Source organism: Saccostrea cucullata, unplaced genomic scaffold, assembly GCF_032062105.1.
Source record: "Saccostrea cucullata isolate Sc308-1 unplaced genomic scaffold, CSIRO_AGI_Scuc_v1 ctg8279, whole genome shotgun sequence".
NCBI classification, from domain to species: Eukaryota; Metazoa; Mollusca; class Bivalvia; order Ostreida; family Ostreidae; genus Saccostrea; species Saccostrea cuccullata.
In genome coordinates, this window is record NW_026929633.1 from 24,179 (window position 1) to 39,122 (window position 14,944).

At 34.4% G+C, this 14,944-nt stretch overlaps 4 long non-coding RNA genes across 4 annotated transcripts; all 4 read right to left on the reverse strand.

Annotated features, from left to right (window-relative positions):
• Positions 1–1,114: 1,114 nt before the first annotated feature.
• Positions 1,115–2,881, reverse strand: LOC134281536 (uncharacterized). Its single transcript, XR_009995109.1, has 3 exons — positions 2,861–2,881; positions 1,803–2,016; positions 1,115–1,568 (listed from the first exon to the last, which is right to left on the reverse strand). It is a non-coding gene; the product is annotated as an uncharacterized LOC134281536 (long non-coding RNA).
• A 1,935-nt stretch (positions 2,882–4,816) lies between these two features.
• Positions 4,817–6,583, reverse strand: LOC134281537 (uncharacterized). The gene is made up of 3 exons (XR_009995110.1): positions 6,563–6,583; positions 5,506–5,719; positions 4,817–5,270 (listed from the first exon to the last, which is right to left on the reverse strand). It is a non-coding gene; the product is annotated as an uncharacterized LOC134281537 (long non-coding RNA).
• A 1,935-nt stretch (positions 6,584–8,518) lies between these two features.
• On the reverse strand, positions 8,519–10,285 carry LOC134281538 (uncharacterized). Its single transcript, XR_009995111.1, has 3 exons — positions 10,265–10,285; positions 9,207–9,420; positions 8,519–8,972 (listed from the first exon to the last, which is right to left on the reverse strand). It is a non-coding gene; the product is annotated as an uncharacterized LOC134281538 (long non-coding RNA).
• A 1,935-nt stretch (positions 10,286–12,220) lies between these two features.
• On the reverse strand, positions 12,221–13,987 carry LOC134281539 (uncharacterized). The gene is made up of 3 exons (XR_009995112.1): positions 13,967–13,987; positions 12,909–13,122; positions 12,221–12,674 (listed from the first exon to the last, which is right to left on the reverse strand). It is a non-coding gene; the product is annotated as an uncharacterized LOC134281539 (long non-coding RNA).
• Between the last annotated feature and the right edge of the window lie 957 nt (positions 13,988–14,944).

The following is a 14,944-nucleotide window of genomic DNA, read 5'->3' on the forward strand; positions in this document are numbered from 1 at the left end:
TTTTTTAAATTCTAACAGCCTATTTTTACCTGTTACTTACTACATCAGTAGGGCTTTATTTCAGCCTCTTTTAAGGTTTTTTTCTATTATTATTTTGACATGTATGGTTTCTTTTCCAGTCAATTTATGCTTATTTTACCTTGATTCACCCCAAAATATTTTTTTTTAAATTCTAACAGCTTATTTTTTGCTGCTGTTTTCTTCCTTCATTTGGGGCTTTATTTCAAGCCCCCCTCCTCTATTATTTTGGCTTACATGGTTTATTTTCGAGTCATTTTAGGCTTATTTTGCCTTCATTTACTCAAAATTAGCCCTTTTCTCATTTCCAATCAGATGTAATCCTTGCATATTGTGTCATTTCCAACATTCCTGTGGTGTAATGGTAACACACTTGCCTAAGTTACTGGCAAGAGATCTGGGTTCGAATCCCGGTGGGTTTTTAAACTTTTGACACATGCTGCAAGTGATTTTCTCTTTGAATTTGAAAGAATAAGACAAGGAATATAATTTTTAAATGATTTTATTAAACCTCCATCTGCTCAAAATTCCTACATTCATATATCTAATTTTCAGACAAATTGACACTCCTTTTCTTTGTATTATCTGTTAATTTCTCACACTTTTACTTATTTCCAGGTTTATTTAGCCTTGAAATTATAACCGAAAACAAAAATTCTTGGGTCAAATCCTTTTACAAGAGTTGCTTAGAATAATTTATATAAACCCCCTTTATAACATATTTGAGGATGTCTGTAAGTAATTATTAACTCCTTTTTGGTATTTTTTCCCATTTTCAGTCTTTTTTAAGCTCAAATAATTCTACATCCAAAGAAAAATGCTTAATTTCCATCCTTGCATTTTGTGTCATTGTAAATTCCCATGGTGTAGTGGTAACACACTTGCCTGACTTTTGGGCAAGAGACCTGGGTTCAAATCCTGGTGGGTTTTCATTTCTGACACTTTATGCAGGTGATATTTACACAATATTTTAAAGAAAAACAACACACTGACTTCATATTGACTTATTTTGGATCAGAAACTTTCCCTCTGCTTTTATAAGGGCTTGGGACCTTCTAGAATTATGTTGTAATAAAAACATAACACTAGGCAGCATTAAAAGTTTCTTCCCAAAGTTTTCTGTACAAAGATTGCATAGAATGTGATTTTTCACACTTGAAACACTTGCTTGGAGTTAGTTAAACATCCATCATATCTTGTGCTGGTTCCTTTTCCTCTGTATCAGTCTGAGTGAACTCTCCACTGTACAATTAAGGATCTCTGTATTCACGTACCATTTTCAGGAGACAGCAGAAGTGTAAATGACAGATATTTTAGCTGGAAAGTGTCCGGTTAGGCTATCGTGACTGCAGACGGTGTATGTCGAGAACACATGTTCACATTTAACTGGTTCGCAGTCTTGGGTACAAGTCGTACCTTAATACCGAGGTGTCAGTGTCCTTAAGGTGCTTTATCTTGACAGGACTGGCTAAGTCTTTGTCACTGGGAGGCTTGATGCTTAGATTTCTCAATCATACACATAGTATTTCATCTGTTTTTCCTTCCTGTACCTGTAAAACAGTACCATTACTTAGCAACTTGTACCTGTATATCATATGTATAAAAATACACTGTTTAAGTAAATACGCAATCACTCTAAATAACCAATTCTTCCAAAATTACTCACATATGAATCTAATTGAATGTTTTCAGCATTATTTCACCTAGCCGTACTGGTTTAAACTGTCTATACCTCTCATATATACCAGGTATTTTAGTTACATGTAATAATAAATGCTACTTACTGTTTTCTGTGTCTGCGAAGAAGGTTCGAACAGCCGAGACTTCATCGGATTCCTCGTCCGTCTCCGAGTGAAGGTATTTCACCCCATTCAGCTTCCGGTCAGTCCCCGGGGGTGCTGGAGGGTGGGGTCTACAAGGTACTCAAAGGGGGGCTAGGTACCAACTTGTTATTAGAGTGACGTACAAGTCTGTTTACTGTCGAGACACTACGTAGGGCTGAAAATGCAAGATTTCTTATTATTCTTTGATATTCAATCAAAACTAAGACTTGATACATTCCCGGTCCTATGCCATGTATGTTTACAAGAAGGTGCAAAAAAGGGAAAACTTGCAGGTAGGTATACTACTTCATTGAATACAAATTAACACTGTTTTACACTGCGCGCAGTAGTACGGTGTGTTTACAACATGAAATTAGACTAGAATCACTTGATTTAATATAAAATTCAACTCAGTTTCACTTAAATTTCCTTCATACAGCCTATTTCACAAATGTAAACAAATGTACTCAATGAAAACAGGTCACCAAGAAAATAATGTTGTAAAACATAGTTTCAACTCAAACTAAGTAAAACCCCGTGTTCCTAAGAAGAGATCAGACTTCATTCAATTGATTTAACACAAAAACCTACAGAGTTTCATACAAAATAGTCTTGGTAAACGTCTTCAATCAAATGTACACAAGTACACAGACGATCAACACACAGCTCGAATTTGCACAATTTAAAAGAGCTCGTTTCTGCATAAATATACGATGTACACAGGAATGCATTGACAAGCAATTATAAAGTAATGTATTTAATTGAATTTTAGCAATTTCACGGATGCATATCGGTGGAAAACTTGTATTTTTACACTTAAAAAAGATAGCGTCCCCCCTTCCGGAAGTTTGTTTACATGTGTTCAATTTCAATTAAATAACAAAATTCCCGAGGGTCAATCGACTCAATAGTATAAAACTTACCGAGACGAATTGATCGATACCAAATTTGGCCATAAACTCCTAATAAAACTCTAGAAATAGCCTTTTCAAAATTTTACTATATAACATGCGACTTACCAATATGGCGTCCGACCTACTGTAAATTGGAAGAATTGGAATGCCCCTTTTCTCTGATTGGTTGAGGAGCTCAGAATTGGAATGAAATTGGAACGAAATTGGAATGAAATTGGAATGAGGGACAATTCTGATTGGTCTAGAAATTGGAATCCACCACGAAGATTGGGAAGCAAGTAGCGCAAAGGATGGTACGCAATCTTCGTGGTTTTGTTCCAATTTCAGAAGGGGGGATGAAGAGAAAAAAGGGTAAATAAATTCATAATATGAAAGAAATGAAGGGAATTTCGGGTTGCCGCTTGGGGTTCTCAGTAAAGACAATTAATGCGGGTTTTTCTGCCTTTTTACAAAGTTCAGAGTGCATTATTAAATATTTTACAGAGATTTAAATAGCCGATTTTCAGGGATTTTTTTAATTGTTATTACGGGTATATATTTATGGATTTTTGGTCTTTTTTAGTCTCCATATTTATTTCCCTGGTAGTTTTGAGCATTATTTCCTCTTTTTGGAAAAGATATCTCTCTGTTTTAATATTTTACAGTCTATTTAAGCTGAAATTTAGTACTTCATAATGGATTTTTTTTCAGCTCCTTTTAGGGGTTTTCCCCATATAATTTTGACTTTTATGGTTTATTTTCAAGTCAATCTACACTTTTTTGGCCTTGATTTACTTCAAATAATTTTTTGAAATAATTTATAGGGCCTAGTTTTAGCTGCTATTTGCTACTTCATTAGGGCTTTGTGTCAGCCCCTTTTAAAAGTTTTCTCCACATTATTTTGACTTTTATGGTTTATTTCCAAGACAATTAATGCTTATTTTACTTAGATTTACTCCAAAATATTTTTTTTTAAATTCTAACAGCCTATTTTTACCTGTTACTTACTACATCAGTAGGGCTTTATTTCAGCCTCTTTTAAGGTTTTTTTCTATTATTATTTTGACATGTATGGTTTCTTTTCCAGTCAATTTATGCTTATTTTACCTTGATTCACCCCAAAATATTTTTTTTTAAATTCTAACAGCTTATTTTTTGCTGCTGTTTTCTTCCTTCATTTGGGGCTTTATTTCAAGCCCCCCTCCTCTATTATTTTGGCTTACATGGTTTATTTTCGAGTCATTTTAGGCTTATTTTGCCTTCATTTACTCAAAATTAGCCCTTTTCTCATTTCCAATCAGATGTAATCCTTGCATATTGTGTCATTTCCAACATTCCTGTGGTGTAATGGTAACACACTTGCCTAAGTTACTGGCAAGAGATCTGGGTTCGAATCCCGGTGGGTTTTTAAACTTTTGACACATGCTGCAAGTGATTTTCTCTTTGAATTTGAAAGAATAAGACAAGGAATATAATTTTTAAATGATTTTATTAAACCTCCATCTGCTCAAAATTCCTACATTCATATATCTAATTTTCAGACAAATTGACACTCCTTTTCTTTGTATTATCTGTTAATTTCTCACACTTTTACTTATTTCCAGGTTTATTTAGCCTTGAAATTATAACCGAAAACAAAAATTCTTGGGTCAAATCCTTTTACAAGAGTTGCTTAGAATAATTTATATAAACCCCCTTTATAACATATTTGAGGATGTCTGTAAGTAATTATTAACTCCTTTTTGGTATTTTTTCCCATTTTCAGTCTTTTTTAAGCTCAAATAATTCTACATCCAAAGAAAAATGCTTAATTTCCATCCTTGCATTTTGTGTCATTGTAAATTCCCATGGTGTAGTGGTAACACACTTGCCTGACTTTTGGGCAAGAGACCTGGGTTCAAATCCTGGTGGGTTTTCATTTCTGACACTTTATGCAGGTGATATTTACACAATATTTTAAAGAAAAACAACACACTGACTTCATATTGACTTATTTTGGATCAGAAACTTTCCCTCTGCTTTTATAAGGGCTTGGGACCTTCTAGAATTATGTTGTAATAAAAACATAACACTAGGCAGCATTAAAAGTTTCTTCCCAAAGTTTTCTGTACAAAGATTGCATAGAATGTGATTTTTCACACTTGAAACACTTGCTTGGAGTTAGTTAAACATCCATCATATCTTGTGCTGGTTCCTTTTCCTCTGTATCAGTCTGAGTGAACTCTCCACTGTACAATTAAGGATCTCTGTATTCACGTACCATTTTCAGGAGACAGCAGAAGTGTAAATGACAGATATTTTAGCTGGAAAGTGTCCGGTTAGGCTATCGTGACTGCAGACGGTGTATGTCGAGAACACATGTTCACATTTAACTGGTTCGCAGTCTTGGGTACAAGTCGTACCTTAATACCGAGGTGTCAGTGTCCTTAAGGTGCTTTATCTTGACAGGACTGGCTAAGTCTTTGTCACTGGGAGGCTTGATGCTTAGATTTCTCAATCATACACATAGTATTTCATCTGTTTTTCCTTCCTGTACCTGTAAAACAGTACCATTACTTAGCAACTTGTACCTGTATATCATATGTATAAAAATACACTGTTTAAGTAAATACGCAATCACTCTAAATAACCAATTCTCCAAAAAATTACTCACATATGAATCTAATTGAATGTTTTCAGCATTATTTCACCTAGCCGTACTGGTTTAAACTGTCTATACCTCTCATATATACCAGGTATTTTAGTTACATGTAATAATAAATGCTACTTACTGTTTTCTGTGTCTGCGAAGAAGGTTCGAACAGCCGAGACTTCATCGGATTCCTCGTCCGTCTCCGAGTGAAGGTATTTCACCCCATTCAGCTTCCGGTCAGTCCCCGGGGGTGCTGGAGGGTGGGGTCTACAAGGTACTCAAAGGGGGGCTAGGTACCAACTTGTTATTAGAGTGACGTACAAGTCTGTTTACTGTCGAGACACTACGTAGGGCTGAAAATGCAAGATTTCTTATTATTCTTTGATATTCAATCAAAACTAAGACTTGATACATTCCCGGTCCTATGCCATGTATGTTTACAAGAAGGTGCAAAAAAGGGAAAACTTGCAGGTAGGTATACTACTTCATTGAATACAAATTAACACTGTTTTACACTGCGCGCAGTAGTACGGTGTGTTTACAACATGAAATTAGACTAGAATCACTTGATTTAATATAAAATTCAACTCAGTTTCACTTAAATTTCCTTCATACAGCCTATTTCACAAATGTAAACAAATGTACTCAATGAAAACAGGTCACCAAGAAAATAATGTTGTAAAACATAGTTTCAACTCAAACTAAGTAAAACCCCGTGTTCCTAAGAAGAGATCAGACTTCATTCAATTGATTTAACACAAAAACCTACAGAGTTTCATACAAAATAGTCTTGGTAAACGTCTTCAATCAAATGTACACAAGTACACAGACGATCAACACACAGCTCGAATTTGCACAATTTAAAAGAGCTCGTTTCTGCATAAATATACGATGTACACAGGAATGCATTGACAAGCAATTATAAAGTAATGTATTTAATTGAATTTTAGCAATTTCACGGATGCATATCGGTGGAAAACTTGTATTTTTACACTTAAAAAAGAAGCGTCCCCCCTTCCGGAAGTTTGTTTACATGTGTTCAATTTCAATTAAATAACAAAATTCCCGAGGGTCAATCGACTCAATAGTATAAAACTTACCGAGACGAATTGATCGATACCAAATTTGGCCATAAACTCCTAATAAAACTCTAGAAATAGCCTTTTCAAAATTTTACTATATAACATGCGACTTACCAATATGGCGTCCGACCTACTGTAAATTGGAAGAATTGGAATGCCCCTTTTCTCTGATTGGTTGAGGAGCTCAGAATTGGAATGAAATTGGAACGAAATTGGAATGAAATTGGAATGAGGGACAATTCTGATTGGTCTAGAAATTGGAATCCACCACGAAGATTGGGAAGCAAGTAGCGCAAAGGATGGTACGCAATCTTCGTGGTTTTGTTCCAATTTCAGAAGGGGGGATGAAGAGAAAAAAGGGTAAATAAATTCATAATATGAAAGAAATGAAGGGAATTTCGGGTTGCCGCTTGGGGTTCTCAGTAAAGACAATTAATGCGGGTTTTTCTGCCTTTTTACAAAGTTCAGAGTGCATTATTAAATATTTTACAGAGATTTAAATAGCCGATTTTCAGGGATTTTTTTAATTGTTATTACGGGTATATATTTATGGATTTTTGGTCTTTTTTAGTCTCCATATTTATTTCCCTGGTAGTTTTGAGCATTATTTCCTCTTTTTGGAAAAGATATCTCTCTGTTTTAATATTTTACAGTCTATTTAAGCTGAAATTTAGTACTTCATAATGGATTTTTTTTCAGCTCCTTTTAGGGGTTTTCCCCATATAATTTTGACTTTTATGGTTTATTTTCAAGTCAATCTACACTTTTTTGGCCTTGATTTACTTCAAATAATTTTTTGAAATAATTTATAGGGCCTAGTTTTAGCTGCTATTTGCTACTTCATTAGGGCTTTGTGTCAGCCCCTTTTAAAAGTTTTCTCCACATTATTTTGACTTTTATGGTTTATTTCCAAGACAATTAATGCTTATTTTACTTAGATTTACTCCAAAATATTTTTTTTTAAATTCTAACAGCCTATTTTTACCTGTTACTTACTACATCAGTAGGGCTTTATTTCAGCCTCTTTTAAGGTTTTTTTCTATTATTATTTTGACATGTATGGTTTCTTTTCCAGTCAATTTATGCTTATTTTACCTTGATTCACCCCAAAATATTTTTTTTTAAATTCTAACAGCTTATTTTTTGCTGCTGTTTTCTTCCTTCATTTGGGGCTTTATTTCAAGCCCCCCTCCTCTATTATTTTGGCTTACATGGTTTATTTTCGAGTCATTTTAGGCTTATTTTGCCTTCATTTACTCAAAATTAGCCCTTTTCTCATTTCCAATCAGATGTAATCCTTGCATATTGTGTCATTTCCAACATTCCTGTGGTGTAATGGTAACACACTTGCCTAAGTTACTGGCAAGAGATCTGGGTTCGAATCCCGGTGGGTTTTTAAACTTTTGACACATGCTGCAAGTGATTTTCTCTTTGAATTTGAAAGAATAAGACAAGGAATATAATTTTTAAATGATTTTATTAAACCTCCATCTGCTCAAAATTCCTACATTCATATATCTAATTTTCAGACAAATTGACACTCCTTTTCTTTGTATTATCTGTTAATTTCTCACACTTTTACTTATTTCCAGGTTTATTTAGCCTTGAAATTATAACCGAAAACAAAAATTCTTGGGTCAAATCCTTTTACAAGAGTTGCTTAGAATAATTTATATAAACCCCCTTTATAACATATTTGAGGATGTCTGTAAGTAATTATTAACTCCTTTTTGGTATTTTTTCCCATTTTCAGTCTTTTTTAAGCTCAAATAATTCTACATCCAAAGAAAAATGCTTAATTTCCATCCTTGCATTTTGTGTCATTGTAAATTCCCATGGTGTAGTGGTAACACACTTGCCTGACTTTTGGGCAAGAGACCTGGGTTCAAATCCTGGTGGGTTTTCATTTCTGACACTTTATGCAGGTGATATTTACACAATATTTTAAAGAAAAACAACACACTGACTTCATATTGACTTATTTTGGATCAGAAACTTTCCCTCTGCTTTTATAAGGGCTTGGGACCTTCTAGAATTATGTTGTAATAAAAACATAACACTAGGCAGCATTAAAAGTTTCTTCCCAAAGTTTTCTGTACAAAGATTGCATAGAATGTGATTTTTCACACTTGAAACACTTGCTTGGAGTTAGTTAAACATCCATCATATCTTGTGCTGGTTCCTTTTCCTCTGTATCAGTCTGAGTGAACTCTCCACTGTACAATTAAGGATCTCTGTATTCACGTACCATTTTCAGGAGACAGCAGAAGTGTAAATGACAGATATTTTAGCTGGAAAGTGTCCGGTTAGGCTATCGTGACTGCAGACGGTGTATGTCGAGAACACATGTTCACATTTAACTGGTTCGCAGTCTTGGGTACAAGTCGTACCTTAATACCGAGGTGTCAGTGTCCTTAAGGTGCTTTATCTTGACAGGACTGGCTAAGTCTTTGTCACTGGGAGGCTTGATGCTTAGATTTCTCAATCATACACATAGTATTTCATCTGTTTTTCCTTCCTGTACCTGTAAAACAGTACCATTACTTAGCAACTTGTACCTGTATATCATATGTATAAAAATACACTGTTTAAGTAAATACGCAATCACTCTAAATAACCAATTCTTCCAAAATTACTCACATATGAATCTAATTGAATGTTTTCAGCATTATTTCACCTAGCCGTACTGGTTTAAACTGTCTATACCTCTCATATATACCAGGTATTTTAGTTACATGTAATAATAAATGCTACTTACTGTTTTCTGTGTCTGCGAAGAAGGTTCGAACAGCCGAGACTTCATCGGATTCCTCGTCCGTCTCCGAGTGAAGGTATTTCACCCCATTCAGCTTCCGGTCAGTCCCCGGGGGTGCTGGAGGGTGGGGTCTACAAGGTACTCAAAGGGGGGCTAGGTACCAACTTGTTATTAGAGTGACGTACAAGTCTGTTTACTGTCGAGACACTACGTAGGGCTGAAAATGCAAGATTTCTTATTATTCTTTGATATTCAATCAAAACTAAGACTTGATACATTCCCGGTCCTATGCCATGTATGTTTACAAGAAGGTGCAAAAAAGGGAAAACTTGCAGGTAGGTATACTACTTCATTGAATACAAATTAACACTGTTTTACACTGCGCGCAGTAGTACGGTGTGTTTACAACATGAAATTAGACTAGAATCACTTGATTTAATATAAAATTCAACTCAGTTTCACTTAAATTTCCTTCATACAGCCTATTTCACAAATGTAAACAAATGTACTCAATGAAAACAGGTCACCAAGAAAATAATGTTGTAAAACATAGTTTCAACTCAAACTAAGTAAAACCCCGTGTTCCTAAGAAGAGATCAGACTTCATTCAATTGATTTAACACAAAAACCTACAGAGTTTCATACAAAATAGTCTTGGTAAACGTCTTCAATCAAATGTACACAAGTACACAGACGATCAACACACAGCTCGAATTTGCACAATTTAAAAGAGCTCGTTTCTGCATAAATATACGATGTACACAGGAATGCATTGACAAGCAATTATAAAGTAATGTATTTAATTGAATTTTAGCAATTTCACGGATGCATATCGGTGGAAAACTTGTATTTTTACACTTAAAAAAGATAGCGTCCCCCCTTCCGGAAGTTTGTTTACATGTGTTCAATTTCAATTAAATAACAAAATTCCCGAGGGTCAATCGACTCAATAGTATAAAACTTACCGAGACGAATTGATCGATACCAAATTTGGCCATAAACTCCTAATAAAACTCTAGAAATAGCCTTTTCAAAATTTTACTATATAACATGCGACTTACCAATATGGCGTCCGACCTACTGTAAATTGGAAGAATTGGAATGCCCCTTTTCTCTGATTGGTTGAGGAGCTCAGAATTGGAATGAAATTGGAACGAAATTGGAATGAAATTGGAATGAGGGACAATTCTGATTGGTCTAGAAATTGGAATCCACCACGAAGATTGGGAAGCAAGTAGCGCAAAGGATGGTACGCAATCTTCGTGGTTTTGTTCCAATTTCAGAAGGGGGGATGAAGAGAAAAAAGGGTAAATAAATTCATAATATGAAAGAAATGAAGGGAATTTCGGGTTGCCGCTTGGGGTTCTCAGTAAAGACAATTAATGCGGGTTTTTCTGCCTTTTTACAAAGTTCAGAGTGCATTATTAAATATTTTACAGAGATTTAAATAGCCGATTTTCAGGGATTTTTTTAATTGTTATTACGGGTATATATTTATGGATTTTTGGTCTTTTTTAGTCTCCATATTTATTTCCCTGGTAGTTTTGAGCATTATTTCCTCTTTTTGGAAAAGATATCTCTCTGTTTTAATATTTTACAGTCTATTTAAGCTGAAATTTAGTACTTCATAATGGATTTTTTTTCAGCTCCTTTTAGGGGTTTTCCCCATATAATTTTGACTTTTATGGTTTATTTTCAAGTCAATCTACACTTTTTTGGCCTTGATTTACTTCAAATAATTTTTTGAAATAATTTATAGGGCCTAGTTTTAGCTGCTATTTGCTACTTCATTAGGGCTTTGTGTCAGCCCCTTTTAAAAGTTTTCTCCACATTATTTTGACTTTTATGGTTTATTTCCAAGACAATTAATGCTTATTTTACTTAGATTTACTCCAAAATATTTTTTTTTAAATTCTAACAGCCTATTTTTACCTGTTACTTACTACATCAGTAGGGCTTTATTTCAGCCTCTTTTAAGGTTTTTTTCTATTATTATTTTGACATGTATGGTTTCTTTTCCAGTCAATTTATGCTTATTTTACCTTGATTCACCCCAAAATATTTTTTTTTAAATTCTAACAGCTTATTTTTTGCTGCTGTTTTCTTCCTTCATTTGGGGCTTTATTTCAAGCCCCCCTCCTCTATTATTTTGGCTTACATGGTTTATTTTCGAGTCATTTTAGGCTTATTTTGCCTTCATTTACTCAAAATTAGCCCTTTTCTCATTTCCAATCAGATGTAATCCTTGCATATTGTGTCATTTCCAACATTCCTGTGGTGTAATGGTAACACACTTGCCTAAGTTACTGGCAAGAGATCTGGGTTCGAATCCCGGTGGGTTTTTAAACTTTTGACACATGCTGCAAGTGATTTTCTCTTTGAATTTGAAAGAATAAGACAAGGAATATAATTTTTAAATGATTTTATTAAACCTCCATCTGCTCAAAATTCCTACATTCATATATCTAATTTTCAGACAAATTGACACTCCTTTTCTTTGTATTATCTGTTAATTTCTCACACTTTTACTTATTTCCAGGTTTATTTAGCCTTGAAATTATAACCGAAAACAAAAATTCTTGGGTCAAATCCTTTTACAAGAGTTGCTTAGAATAATTTATATAAACCCCCTTTATAACATATTTGAGGATGTCTGTAAGTAATTATTAACTCCTTTTTGGTATTTTTTCCCATTTTCAGTCTTTTTTAAGCTCAAATAATTCTACATCCAAAGAAAAATGCTTAATTTCCATCCTTGCATTTTGTGTCATTGTAAATTCCCATGGTGTAGTGGTAACACACTTGCCTGACTTTTGGGCAAGAGACCTGGGTTCAAATCCTGGTGGGTTTTCATTTCTGACACTTTATGCAGGTGATATTTACACAATATTTTAAAGAAAAACAACACACTGACTTCATATTGACTTATTTTGGATCAGAAACTTTCCCTCTGCTTTTATAAGGGCTTGGGACCTTCTAGAATTATGTTGTAATAAAAACATAACACTAGGCAGCATTAAAAGTTTCTTCCCAAAGTTTTCTGTACAAAGATTGCATAGAATGTGATTTTTCACACTTGAAACACTTGCTTGGAGTTAGTTAAACATCCATCATATCTTGTGCTGGTTCCTTTTCCTCTGTATCAGTCTGAGTGAACTCTCCACTGTACAATTAAGGATCTCTGTATTCACGTACCATTTTCAGGAGACAGCAGAAGTGTAAATGACAGATATTTTAGCTGGAAAGTGTCCGGTTAGGCTATCGTGACTGCAGACGGTGTATGTCGAGAACACATGTTCACATTTAACTGGTTCGCAGTCTTGGGTACAAGTCGTACCTTAATACCGAGGTGTCAGTGTCCTTAAGGTGCTTTATCTTGACAGGACTGGCTAAGTCTTTGTCACTGGGAGGCTTGATGCTTAGATTTCTCAATCATACACATAGTATTTCATCTGTTTTTCCTTCCTGTACCTGTAAAACAGTACCATTACTTAGCAACTTGTACCTGTATATCATATGTATAAAAATACACTGTTTAAGTAAATACGCAATCACTCTAAATAACCAATTCTTCCAAAATTACTCACATATGAATCTAATTGAATGTTTTCAGCATTATTTCACCTAGCCGTACTGGTTTAAACTGTCTATACCTCTCATATATACCAGGTATTTTAGTTACATGTAATAATAAATGCTACTTACTGTTTTCTGTGTCTGCGAAGAAGGTTCGAACAGCCGAGACTTCATCGGATTCCTCGTCCGTCTCCGAGTGAAGGTATTTCACCCCATTCAGCTTCCGGTCAGTCCCCGGGGGTGCTGGAGGGTGGGGTCTACAAGGTACTCAAAGGGGGGCTAGGTACCAACTTGTTATTAGAGTGACGTACAAGTCTGTTTACTGTCGAGACACTACGTAGGGCTGAAAATGCAAGATTTCTTATTATTCTTTGATATTCAATCAAAACTAAGACTTGATACATTCCCGGTCCTATGCCATGTATGTTTACAAGAAGGTGCAAAAAAGGGAAAACTTGCAGGTAGGTATACTACTTCATTGAATACAAATTAACACTGTTTTACACTGCGCGCAGTAGTACGGTGTGTTTACAACATGAAATTAGACTAGAATCACTTGATTTAATATAAAATTCAACTCAGTTTCACTTAAATTTCCTTCATACAGCCTATTTCACAAATGTAAACAAATGTACTCAATGAAAACAGGTCACCAAGAAAATAATGTTGTAAAACATAGTTTCAACTCAAACTAAGTAAAACCCCGTGTTCCTAAGAAGAGATCAGACTTCATTCAATTGATTTAACACAAAAACCTACAGAGTTTCATACAAAATAGTCTTGGTAAACGTCTTCAATCAAATGTACACAAGTACACAGACGATCAACACACAGCTCGAATTTGCACAATTTAAAAGAGCTCGTTTCTGCATAAATATACGATGTACACAGGAATGCATTGACAAGCAATTATAAAGTAATGTATTTAATTGAATTTTAGCAATTTCACGGATGCATATCGGTGGAAAACTTGTATTTTTACACTTAAAAAAGATAGCGTCCCCCCTTCCGGAAGTTTGTTTACATGTGTTCAATTTCAATTAAATAACAAAATTCCCGAGGGTCAATCGACTCAATAGTATAAAACTTACCGAGACGAATTGATCGATACCAAATTTGGCCATAAACTCCTAATAAAACTCTAGAAATAGCCTTTTCAAAATTTTACTATATAACATGCGACTTACCAATATGGCGTCCGACCTACTGTAAATTGGAAGAATTGGAATGCCCCTTTTCTCTGATTGGTTGAGGAGCTCAGAATTGGAATGAAATTGGAACGAAATTGGAATGAAATTGGAATGAGGGACAATTCTGATTGGTCTAGAAATTGGAATCCACCACGAAGATTGGGAAGCAAGTAGCGCAAAGGATGGTACGCAATCTTCGTGGTTTTGTTCCAATTTCAGAAGGGGGGATGAAGAGAAAAAAGGGTAAATAAATTCATAATATGAAAGAAATGAAGGGAATTTCGGGTTGCCGCTTGGGGTTCTCAGTAAAGACAATTAATGCGGGTTTTTCTGCCTTTTTACAAAGTTCAGAGTGCATTATTAAATATTTTACAGAGATTTAAATAGCCGATTTTCAGGGATTTTTTTAATTGTTATTACGGGTATATATTTATGGATTTTTGGTCTTTTTTAGTCTCCATATTTATTTCCCTGGTAGTTTTGAGCATTATTTCCTCTTTTTGGAAAAGATATCTCTCTGTTTTAATATTTTACAGTCTATTTAAGCTGAAATTTAGTACTTCATAATGGATTTTTTTTCAGCTCCTTTTAGGGGTTTTCCCCATATAATTTTGACTTTTATGGTTTATTTTCAAGTCAATCTACACTTTTTTGGCCTTGATTTACTTCAAATAATTTTTTGAAATAATTTATAGGGCCTAGTTTTAGCTGCTATTTGCTACTTCATTAGGGCTTTGTGTCAGCCCCTTTTAAAAGTTTTCTCCACATTATTTTGACTTTTATGGTTTATTTCCAAGACAATTAATGCTTATTTTACTTAGATTTACTCCAAAATATTTTTTTTTAAATTCTAACAGCCTATTTTTACCTGTTACTTACTACATCAGTAGGGCTTTATTTCAGCCTCTTTTAAGGTTTTTTTCTATTATTATTTTGACATGTATGGTTTCTTTTCCAGTCAATTTATGCTTATTT